General features: G+C 30.6%; 2 pseudogenes; both read left to right on the forward strand.

The window, feature by feature from the left end:
* Window positions 1-1,844: 1,844 nt before the first annotated feature.
* LOC108363728 (NADH-ubiquinone oxidoreductase chain 2-like) lies at window positions 1,845-2,496 on the forward strand (annotated as a pseudogene).
* Window positions 2,497-4,104: 1,608 nt separating this feature from the next.
* LOC108363726 (ATP synthase subunit a-like) lies at window positions 4,105-5,129 on the forward strand (annotated as a pseudogene).
* The last annotated feature ends 8,497 nt before the right edge of the window (window positions 5,130-13,626 follow it).

The following is a 13,626-nucleotide window of genomic DNA, read 5'->3' on the forward strand; positions in this document are numbered from 1 at the left end:
TATCATATTTATTTATATTTATAAAAGTAAAATAAAAACTATCTTTTTTGATAAAAATTTTTTTATTTTATTTATATTAATTAATAAATAATTAATAATAAACTATAACTATAATATTTTTATTTAAATAATAAAATTTTAAAAATATTTTATAAAAATTTATTAACATTTAAATAAAATTTATTAGTAATAATAAATTCAATAAAATTTAATAAAAATATTCATTTTTTAATTTATTAAACAATTTTATAAAATTTTTAAAATTTTATTAAATTTACAAATTAAATTAATTAACAAAAATTTATTTTTTTTTAAAAAATTATTAAATTTATAGATAAATATTAATTTAAAAAAATTTTTTTTTCAATTTTATTTTATTAAATAAATTTTACAAAATTTTAAAAAATTTTTATTAAATTTATAAATCAATATTAATGAACATTTATTTTTATTTTTAATTTTATTAAATTTATAAATTTATANATAAAATTTTAAAAATATTTTATAAAAATTTATTAACACTTAAATAAAATTTATTAGTAATTATAATAATAAATTCAATAAAACTTAATAAAAATATTTATTTTAATTTATTAAATAAATTTTACAAAATTTTAAAAAATTTTTATTAAATTTATAGATCAATATTAATCAACATTTATTTTTATTTTTAATTTTATTAAATTTATAAATTTATAAAAAAAATTTTATTAAATTTATAAATCAATATTAATTGAAATTAATTTTTTTTTTAATTTTATTTAATTTATAAATTTAATAAAATTTTAAAAAAATTTTATTAAATTTATTAATCAATATTAATCGAAATTTATTTTTTTTTTAATTTTATTTAATTTATAGATCAATATTAATTGAAATTTTATTTTTTTATTTATATAAATATTAAAATTTACATTTTTAATTTTTCTATCTATATGTATATATATATACATATAATAATTATTTATATATACAAATATTTTATATAAAATATTTCTTTATATAAAAAAATATATTTAAAATTAATAGATTTATCGAAATGAAGAGGGTTTATTTATATTTAATAATTAGTAGCCATACTAAATATACTGATAACTACATATTAATATATATATTATTGAAAAATAACCTTTATATATATTATATATATACATATAAATATTATTATATATTATATATTCCGTTTCTATATATTATATATATGTATATAAATATTTAATTAATATATATATTTCTATTATAAATAGATTAATATATGTATATAAATATTTAATTAATTAATAAGTATCTATATTCTAATAAAAAAAACCCTAAGATTCATAGATCTATAAACATTCTGTTACATTTATTAGTAGATAAAATAATCTGACGTTCCACATTTATATAGATATATGTTAAGGCCACCCTTTTATTATCATCTACTAGTTGAGCTAACGTATTGATCTTTTAACTCTCGGAAATGGATATATTGGCGTATTTAATTATCTACTATTAATTTTAATTTTATTACAAAAATTACTTTTTTTTATACACCATATTATATTATAATATAAAATAAAAAATTATATTTACAACATTAAAATTTATATTAAATATAAAAAAACAAAAAAAAACCTGGAAAATTATCTTTTTTAAATGAAATAAGTTATTTTCTTTCAATGAATTGCCTGACGAAAAGGGTTACCTTGAAAGGGTAAATAATGTAATAATATTACATTCATTACGAATTTATATTTAATAGAATTAAACTATTTCTAAAAGTATCAAAAACTTTTGTGCATCATACACTAAAATATAAAAAGATAAGCTAATTAAGCTACTGGGTTCATACCCCATTTATAAAGGTTTACAATCCTTTTCTTTTTAATTTTTAATAATACTGCTAAAATTATATTTTTTTTTATTTTAATAGTAGGAACAATAATTACCGTCTCGTCTAATTCTTGGTTAGGTGCTTGAATAGGTTTAGAAATTAATTTATTATCTTTTATCCCCCTAATAAGAGATAATAATTTGATATCAACAGAAGCCTCTCTTAAGTATTTTTTAACACAAGCAATTGCCTCTGCTGTATTATTGTTTGCTATTATTCTAATATTCCGCTTTATTCACCATAATTTTATGTACGCTCATATATTTAGTAATTTAATTATTTATTCATCTTTATTATTAAAAAGCGGAGCAGCACCATTCCATTTTTGATTTCCAAATGTAATAGAAGGTTTATCATGAATAAATGTTCTAATTTTAATAACATGACAAAAAATTGCTCCTCTTGTACTAATTTCTTATACTAATTGAAGAAATTTTATTTATTTAGTAATTATTCTTTCAACAGTAATAGGTTCATTAGGAGGATTAAATCAAACTTCTCTTCGTAAATTAATAGCTTTCTCTTCAATTAATCATTTAGGTTGGATATTAACTGCTATACAAGCCAGAGAATCAACNAACATGACAAAAAATTGCTCCTCTTGTATTAATTTCTTATACTAATTGAAGAAATTTTATTTATTTAGTAATTATTCTTTCAACAGTAATAGGTTCGTTGGGAGGATTAACCCAAACTTCTCTTCGTAAATTAATAGCTTTCTCTTCAATTAATCATTTAGGTTGGATATTAACTGCTATACAAGCCAGAGAATCAACTTGATTAATTTATTTTTCTATATATTCATTTCTATCTTTTAGATTAATTTTTATGTTTAATAATTTTAAAATATATTATATTAATCAAGTTTTTAATTCATTTTTCAATTCAAAAATTTTAAAATTTTGTTTATTTTTTAATTTATTGTCTTTAGGTGGTCTTCCACCATTTATTGGATTTTTACCAAAATGATTAGTTATTCAATTATTAATTGTTAATAATCAATATATTTTAATAACAATTATAACTGTAATAACTTTAATTACATTATTTTTTTACTTGCGGTTATGTTTTGCCGCATTTATATTAAATTATTCTGAAAATAATTGAATTAATATTATACAAATAAATAATTTTTCATTTAAATGCATGCTATTTTTTTCTTTTATTTCAACGTTCAGATTAATTTTAATTTCTTTAATTTATTTTATTTTTTAATTACAAATAAATTTAGCTATAAATATTTATAAAAAGGTTTTAAGTTAAAAAAACTAATAACCTTCAAAGTTATAAATATAAGTTAAATCTTTTAAGCCTTAGTAATTATTTTACTCCTTTAGAATTGCAGTCTAATATCATTATTATGACTATAAAGCCTAATTGATTAAAAAGAATTAATTCTTATAAATAGATTTACAGTCTATCGCCTAAATTCAGCCATTTAATCGCGACAATGACTATTTTCAACAAATCATAAAGATATTGGAACTTTATATTTTATTTTTGGAGCTTGAGCCGGAATAGTAGGAACCTCTCTTAGAATTCTAATTCGAGCTGAATTAGGACACCCAGGAGCTTTAATTGGTGATGATCAAATTTATAATGTAATTGTAACAGCACATGCTTTTGTTATAATTTTTTTCATAGTAATACCTATTATAATTGGTGGGTTTGGAAATTGATTAGTACCTTTAATATTAGGAGCACCAGATATAGCATTTCCTCGGATAAACAATATAAGTTTTTGGTTATTACCCCCTTCTCTTACACTACTACTAGTTAGTAGTATAGTAGAAAATGGAGCTGGAACAGGTTGAACAGTTTACCCCCCTCTTTCATCTGTTATTGCCCATGGAGGGGCATCTGTTGACTTAGCTATTTTTTCTCTACACTTAGCGGGGATTTCTTCTATTCTAGGAGCAGTTAATTTTATTACAACAGTAATTAATATACGATCAGTTGGAATTTCATTTGATCGAATACCCTTATTTGTATGAGCAGTTGTATTAACCGCATTATTATTGCTGCTATCTTTACCAGTATTAGCAGGAGCCATTACAATACTTTTAACAGATCGAAATTTAAATACTNTTTAATATTTTTTGATTCCACAAATAGCCCCCCTCGGTTGATTAAGTTTATTTATTATTTTTTCAATTACTTTTATTTTATTTAGAATAATAAATTATTATTCAATAATTCCTAAATCACCTAAATCTCTGATTTCACAAAAATCAACTAAATCATTAGAATGAAAATGATAACTAACTTATTTTCCGTATTTGACCCTTCTTCAAGAATTTTTAATTTGTCATTAAATTGAATAAGAACATTTTTAGGATTATTAATTATTCCATCAGTATACTGGCTTATACCCTCACGTTATCATGTATTTTGAAATTCAATTTTATTAACACTTCATAAAGAATTTAAAACATTACTAGGACCGTCAAGTCACTCAGGTTCGACTTTTATTTTTGTATCATTATTTTCATTAATTTTATTTAATAATTTCATAAGGTTATTTCCTTATATTTTTACAAGAACAAGTCATTTAACATTAACTTTAACTTTAGCACTACCTTTATGATTATGTTTTATAATTTACGGATGAATTAATAATACTCAACATATATTTGCTCATTTAGTACCCTAAGGAACTCCAGCAATTTTAATACCTTTTATAGTTTGCATTGAAACAATTAGTAATGTAATTCGTCCAGGAACTTTAGCAGCTAATATAATTAAATTACGGCAAACTACGGCAAATTATTACGGAAAATTACGGCAAATTACGACAAATTACGGTAAATTATTACGGCAAATTACGACAAATTACGGCGAATTATTACGGCAAATAGTGGCAAATTTCGACAAAAAATTACGGAAAATTACGGTAAACTTCGGCAGACTACGGCAGATTATTACGAAGAACTACGGCAAATTACGACATATTATTACGGCAAATTACGGTAAATTATTACGGCAAATTACGACGAATTACTACGGCAAATTTCGGCAAATTATTACTGCAAATTACGGTAAACTACGGCAAATTATTACGGAAAATTACGGCAATTACGACATATTATTATGGCAAATTACGGTAAATTATTACGGCAAATTACGACGAATTACTACGGCAAATTTCGGCAAATTATTACTGCAAATTACGGTAAACTACGGCAAATTATTACGGAAAATTACGGCAATTACGACATATTATTATGGCAAATTACGGTAAATTATTACGGCAAATTACGAGAAATTACGGCGAATTATTAAGGCAAATTTCGGCAAATTATTACGGTAAACTACGGCAAATTATTACGGAAAATTCCGGCAAATTACGACAAATTATTACGGCTTATTACCGCAAATTAATACGGCAAATTATTACGGCAAATTATTACGGCAAATTACGGTAAACTACGGCAAATTATTACGGAAAATTACGGCGAATTATTACGGCAAATAGTTAAGGCAAATCACGTTAAACTACGGCAAATTATTATGGAATATTACGGCAAATTACGACATATCATTACGGCAAATTACGGTAAATTATTACGACAAATTACGGCAAATTACGGTAAACTACGGCAAATTATTACGGGAAATTACGGCACATTACGACAAACTATTACGGCTAATTAACGCAAATTAATACGGCAAATTTCGGAAAGTTATTACGGCAAATTTCGGCAAATTATTACGGCGAATTACAACAAATTATTACGGCTAATTACCGCAAATTAATGCGGCAAATTTCGGCAAATTATTACGGCAAATTACGGTAAACTACGGCAAATTATTACGGAAAATTACGGCAAATTACGGCGAATTATTACGGCAAATAACGGCAAATTATTACGGCAAATCACGTTAAACTACGGCAAATTATTATGGAATATTGCGAAAATTGCGCCAAATTATTACGGCAAATTACGGTAAATTATTACGGCAAATTACGAGAAATTACGGCGAATTATTACGGCAAATTTCGGCAAATTATTACGGTAAACTACGGCAAATTATTACGGAAAATTCCGGCAAATTACGACAAATTATTACGGCTAATTACCGCAAATTACTACGGCGAATTTCGGCAAATTATTAAGGCAAATTACGGTAAACTACGGCAAATTATTACGGAAAATTCCGGCAAATTACAGCAAATTACGACAAATTATTACGGCAAACTACTGCAATTTATTTCGTAAAATTACGGCACATTACGACCAATTATTACGGTAAATTATTACGGCAAATTACGGCAAATTGCGGCAATTTACGGCAAATTGCGCAAATTACCGAAAATTATTTCAAATTAATTCAGAAAATTACGGAAAATTGCGGCCAGTTACGGCAAACTGCGCAAATTACCGAAAATAACGAAAATTAATTCAGCCAATTGCGGCAAATTATTACCACAAATTACGGCAAATTATTTTGGCAAATTACGACAAATTATTACGGCAAATTACGGCAAATTACGGTAAATTACGGCAAATTATTACGGAAAATTACGGCGAATTACGACAAATTATTATGGCAAATTACGGTAAATTATTACGGCAAAATGCGGCAATNACGGCAAATTGCGGCAAATTACGGCAAATTATTGCGGCAAATTACGGCAAATTGCGCAAATTACCGAAAATTATGGCAAATTAATTCAGAAAATTACGGAAAATTGCGGCCAATTAGGGCAAACTGCGCAAATTACCGAAAATAACGCAAATTAATTCAGCAAATTGCGGCAAATTACGGCAAATTATTACCGCAAATTATTTTGGCAAATTACGACAAATTATTACGGCAAATTACTGCAAATTACGGTAAATTACGGCAAACTACGGCAAATTATTACGGAAAATTACGACAAATTACGTCAAATTATTATGGCAAATTACGGTAAATTATTACGGCAAATTACAACAAATTACGGCGAATTATTACGGTAAATAGTGGCAAATTTCGGCAAATTATTACGGAAAATTACTGTAAACTAGGCAAATTATTACGAAAAACTACGGCAAATTACGACAATTATTACGTTATATTACGGTAAATTATTACGGCAAATTATGGCGATTACTACGGCAAATTATTACTGCAAATTACGGTAAACTACGGCAAATTATTACGGCACATTACGGCAAATTACGACAAATTATTACGGCTAATTAACGCAAATTAACACGGCAAATTTCGGAAAGTTATTACGGCAAATTACGGCAAATTTCGGAAAATTATTACGGCAAACTACGGAAAATCACTGCAAATTACAACAAATTATTACGGCTAATTACCGCAAATTAATACGGCAAATTTCGGCAAATTATTACGGCAAATCACGTTAAACTACGGCAAATTATTATGGAATATTACGCAAACTACGGCAAATTATTACGAAAAACTACGGCAAATTACGACATATTATTACGGTAAATTATTACGGCAAATTACGACAAATTACGGCAAATTATTACTGCAAATTACGGTAAATTACGACAAATTATTACGGCTAATTAACGCAAATTAATACGGCAAAATTCGGAAAGTTATTACGGCAAATTACGGCAAATTATTACGGCGAATTACGGCAAACGACGGCAAATTTTTACGGAAAATTACGGCGAATTATTACGGCAAATTACAGCAAATAGTGGCAAATTTCAGCAAATTATTACGGAAAAATACGGTAAACTACGGCAAATTACGACATATTATTACGGCAAATTACGGTAAATTATTACGGCAAATTACGACAAATTACGGCGAATTACTACGGCAAATTATTACTGCAAATTACTGTAAATTACGACAAATTATTACGGCTAATTAACGCAAATTAATTCGGCAAAATTCGGAAAGTTATTACGGCAAATTACGGCAAATTTCGGCAAATTATTACGGCGAATTACGGCAAATTTTTACGGAAAATTACGGCAAATTACGACAAACTATTACGGCTAATTACCGCAAATTAATACGGAAAATTTCGGCAAATTATTACGGCTAATTACGGTAAACTACGGCAAATTTTTACGGAAAATTACTGAAAATTACGGCGAATTATTACGGCAAATCACGCTAAACTACGGCAAATTGCGACAAATTATTACGGTCAATTATTACGGCAAATTACGAGAAATTACGCCGAATTATTACGGCAAATTATTACGGTAAACTACGGCAAACCGCCGAAAATAACGCAAATTAATTCAGCAAATTGCGGCAAATTATTACCGCAAATTACGGCAAATTATTTAGGCAAATTACGACAAATTATTACGGCAAATTACGGCAAACTAAGGCAAATCATTACGACAAATTATTATGGCAAATTACGGTAAATTATTACGGCAAATTACGACAAATTACGGCGAATTACTACGGTAAATTACGGCAAATTTCGGAAAATTATTACTGCAAATTACGGTAAACTACGGCAAATTATTACGGGAAATTACGGCACATTACGGCAAATTACGACAAATTATTACGGCTAATTAACGCAAATTAATACGGCAAATTTCCGAAAGTTAAATTATTATGGCAAATTACGACAAATTACGGCGAATTACTACGGGAATTTACGGCAAACTTCGGCAAATTATTACTGCAAAATACGGTAAACTACGGCAAATTATTACGTGAAATTACGGCACATTACGGCAAATTACGACAAATTGTTACGGCTAATTAACGCAAATTAATACGGCAAATTTCGGCAAATTATTACAGTAAACTACGGCAAATTATTACGGAAAATTGCGGCCAATTACGGCAAACTGCGTAAATTACCGAAAATAACGCAAATTACTTCAGCAAATTACGGCAAATTACCGAAAATTATTACGGCAAATTACGGCAAATTTCGGCAAATTATTACTGCAAATTACGGTAAACTACGACAAATTATTACGGGAAATTACGGCACATTACGGCAAATTACGACAAATTATTACGGCTAATTAACGCAAATTAATACGGCAAATTTCCGAAAGTTAAATTATTATGGCAAATTACGACAAATTACGGCGAATTACTACGGCAATTTACGGCAAACTTCGGCAAATTATTACTGCAAAATACGGTAAACTACGGCAAATTATTACGTGAAATTACGGCACATTACGGCAAATTACGACAAATTGTTACGGCTAATTAACGCAAATTAATACGGCAAATTTCGGCAAATTATTACAGTAAACTACGGCAAATTATTACGGAAAATTGCGGCCAATTACGGCAAACTGCGTAAATTACCGAAAATAACGCAAATTACTTCAGCAAATTACGGCAAATTACCGAAAATTATTACGGCAAATTACGGCAAATTTCGGCAAATTATTACTGCAAATTACGGTAAACTACGACAAATTATTACGGGAAATTACGGCACATTACGGCAAATTACGACAAATTATTACGGCTAATTAACGCAAATTAATACGGCAAATTTCCGAAAGTTAAATTATTATGGCAAATTACGACAAATTACGGCGAATTACTACGGCAATTTACGGCAAACTTCGGCAAATTATTACTGCAAAATACGGTAAATTATTACGTGAAATTACGGCAAATTACGGCAAATTACGACAAATTATTACGGCTAATTACCGCAAATTAATACGGCAAATTTCGGAAAATTATTACGGAAAATTCCGGCAAATTACAGCAAATTACGACAAATTATTACGGCAAACTACGGCAATTTATTACGTAAAATTACGGCACATCACAACCAATTATTACGGCAAATTACGGCTAATTGTTACCGCAAATTACAGCAAATTACTGCAAATTATTACGGCAAATTACGGCAAATTGCGGCAAATTACGGCAAATTGCGCAAATTACCGAAAATTATGGCAAATTAATTCAGAAAATTACGGAAAATAGCGGCCAATTACGGCAAACTGCGCAAATTACCGAAAATAACGCAAATTAATTCAGCAAATTGCGGCAAATTACGGTAAATTATTACCGCAAATTACGGCAAATTATTTTGGCAAATTACGACAAATTATAACGGCAAATTACTGCAAATTACGGCAAATTACGGTAAATTACGGCAAATTATTACGGAAAATTGCGACAAATTATTATGGCAAATTACGGTAAATTATTACGGCAAATTACTACAAATTACGGCGAATTATTACGGAAAATAGTGGCAAATTTCGGCAAATTAATTAGAGAAAATTATGGTAAACTACGGCAAATTATTACGAAAAACTACGGCAAATTACGACATATTATTACGGTAAATTATTACGGCAAATTACGACAAATTATTACTGCAAATTACGGTAAACTACGGCAAATTATTACGAAAAACTACGGCAAATTACGACATATTATTACGGTAAATTATTACGGCAAATTACGACAAATTACGGCGAATAACTACGGCAAATTACGGCAAATTATTACTGCAAATTACGGTAAACTACGGCAAATAATTACGGCAAATTACGGCAAATTACGACAAATTATTACGGCTAATTAACGCAAATTAATACGGCAAATTTCGGAAAGTTATTACGGCAAATTATTACGGAAAATTACGGCAAATTACGGCGAATTATTACGGCAAATCACGTTAAACTCCGGCAAATTATTATGGAGTATTACGGGAAATTACGACAAATTATTACGGCAAATTACGGTAAATTATTACGGCAAATTACGATAAATTACGGCGAATTATTACGGCAAATTATTACGGTAAACTACGGCAAACTACGGCAAATTATTACCGAAAATTCCGGCAAATTACGACAAATTATTACGGCTAATTACCGCAAATTAATACGGCGAATTTCGGCAACTATTACGGCAAATTATTACGGAAAATTCCGGAAAATTACAGCAAATTACGACAAATTATTACGGCTAATTACCGCAAATTAATACGGCGAATTTCGGCAACTATTACGGCAAATTATTACGGAAAATTCCGGAAAATTACAGCAAATTACGACAAATTATTACGGCTAATTACCGCAAATTAATACGGCGAATTTCGGCAACTATTACGGCAAATTATTACGGAAAATTCCGGAAAATTACAGCAAATTACGACAAATTATTACGGCAAACTACGGCAATTTATTACGTAAAATTACGGCACATTACGACCAATTATTACGGTAAATTATTACGGAAAATTACGGCTAATTATTACCGCAAATTACGATAAATTACGGCAAATTATTGCACNTTTCACAATTTTTGCACAAAGTTTGAAATCTGGATTATTTTATCGAAAAATAATAAACATTAAATAAACAAATTAGTTCACAAACGGCAAATTACGGCAAATTGCGCAAATTACCGAAAATTATGGCAAATTAATTCAGAAAATTACGGAAAATTGCGGCCAATTACGGCAAACTGCGCAAATTACCGAAAATAACGCAAATTAATTCAGCAAATTGCGGCAAATTATTACCGCAAATTATTTTGGCAAATTACTACAAATTATTACGGCAAATTACTGCATATTACGGTAACTTACGGCAAACTACGGCAAATTATTATGGAAAATTACGGCAAATTACGACAAATTATTATGGCAAATTACGGTAAATTATGTTTTAAAATTATGTTGAATTTTCCTATTTTTTTACAAAGTTTGAAATTTGGACATATATGGTTTTTGTTAGATAGTGAGTTGTATTTTTATAAAAAAAAATAAACATTAAACAAACAAACAAAAATAGCCGGAACTGGTCACAATGTCGTGTCCCTATTATTTTTCACATGACTGTATGTGGGCGTGTCCAACCCCGCCCACTTTTAAATATCACAGTTTTTACTCTTAACAGAACTTAGGGTAAAAATCTTATCCGGATATGTCCATTAAAAGTATTTGTGGCTGTTTAACTTCCCTATCGACCGCGACTGATTATTTCGCTATTAAGATTATTTGGGTTCCAGGTCACAGCGAAATCACAACTGCATGGCTGATGAGCTCGCAAGAGGAATTACTTCCAGATAGGGAGGGTCTGGGGGCTCCACTGACCTCGTGTGGCCTGCTGAGCAAGGTGGCAAAATCCTTTTGACCACGGGTGGACCGGAAGCGGTCTGGGGAGCTCTTGAGACTAAGCAAGCTGCATCTCTCACTATTGGGTGGTCACTGTGTGATTGGCAATCATACCGTAAGGCTGAATAACATGCACAACCCTTACCGCACCAACTGCATGGAGGACGATGAGGTGGAATCATCTCAACACCTGTTGCTCTGGTGTCCTGCTTTTGTGAGTCGTTATTCTGCCTCCCCCTCTTTCCCCTACCCACCTACTCTCCTTTTCCGACCTCCCTGCGTCCTTTTCCCTCTTCCATCTAAGGGCATCACAATGAACAGCTTAGTCGAGTCCAAGTTTGCTTCCATATGCAGAGGCAGCCCGTTTACCTAACCTAACCTATGAGGTTATAAATAAATAACAAACTGCAAGATATATTTTGCAATATGGCAGCACTTTTTTGTTTTATCAAAATTTTCTGATTCCTGGGGATGTTAATGGAGGTCTCCTTTATATGAATTTACTTGTTGTTAAAATATCCCGACTACTATCACCAAAATTTTGTTTAAAACGCCACTTTTCACTTATATTTTAGAGTAATATGCTATCCTTAGTTTAATTAACAATATATTTTAAATAATAATAATGCTCGGGTTCATCTTCTCCACAACTTTCCGTACTGCTACAATTCCGTAGGGCGGATAAGTGTTTTCTCCATAATTTAAGTACGCTCTGAACATCGGTTACTAGGTAGCCATTGTTGTCCTTACAGGAGCACGCCCTGGTCTTGAAACCATCCGTAAGTCGCCTAACTCTTTGGTAAAATTTTCGGGCATCTTCCTGTCGGCCAGCATTTCAAGCTCTTCGCACTCACGTATTTCGGCCTCTCTCTTCTTATTGCGGCAAATACGTTTCGCTTACCTCTTCAGATCCCGATAGCGGTCCCACATAGCGCGCGTTGCGCCCGATCACAGCGTGACCCTGTAGGCGCCTTTATTTTTCTCTGCAGCTTCCTGACACTCCTCATCGTACCAGTTGTTCTTTCGGGCTCGCTGAAATCCAACTACTACTTCAGCGGCGGTACTTAATGAGCGGGAAATGTGGTTCCACTGCTCGTATATGACGGTTTGTTGAAGAGTGCTCTCTGAGAGCAGGTGTGAGAGTCGAGTAGCGAAAGCACTGGCTGTGTGTTGTGATTGCAGCTTTTCGACGTTAAGCTTTCCTTGCATATTTGGGCGCACTTTTTTGCTGCACGAGGGTGCATATCTTGGCTGCAACAAGATAGTGGTCCGAGTCGATGTTTGGGCCTCGGAGTGTGCGTACGTCTAAAACATTGGAAGCGTGCCTTCCGTCTATCACAACATGATCGATTTGGTTTCTCATTTTTCGATCTGGAAACAGCCACGTAGCTTGATAGATCTCTTTATGCTTGAGCTTAGTACTGCATACTACCATGTTGCGGGCTCCGGCGAAGTCGATCAGCCTCAATCCGTTGTCGGACGTTTCGCCGCGGCTCATAGAAGAGAACCTTGGATGCCTCATCCTTCTCTTCCGTCGGTGCATGGGCGCTGATGAGCGAGATGTTGAAGAACCGGGGTGAACGACAGTACTCGGCGACGGAATCTCTCTCCCACTACAAATCCAACCCCGAATTTGCGCTCCTTTACATGGCAGCTGTAGTAGACGTCTCAAGGCCCCAGACATTGCTTG

Source organism: Rhagoletis zephyria, unplaced genomic scaffold, assembly GCF_001687245.7.
Source record: "Rhagoletis zephyria isolate East Lansing unplaced genomic scaffold, Rhagoletis_zephyria_1.1 Rzeph_scaffold_01351, whole genome shotgun sequence".
NCBI classification, from domain to species: domain Eukaryota; kingdom Metazoa; phylum Arthropoda; class Insecta; order Diptera; family Tephritidae; genus Rhagoletis; species Rhagoletis zephyria.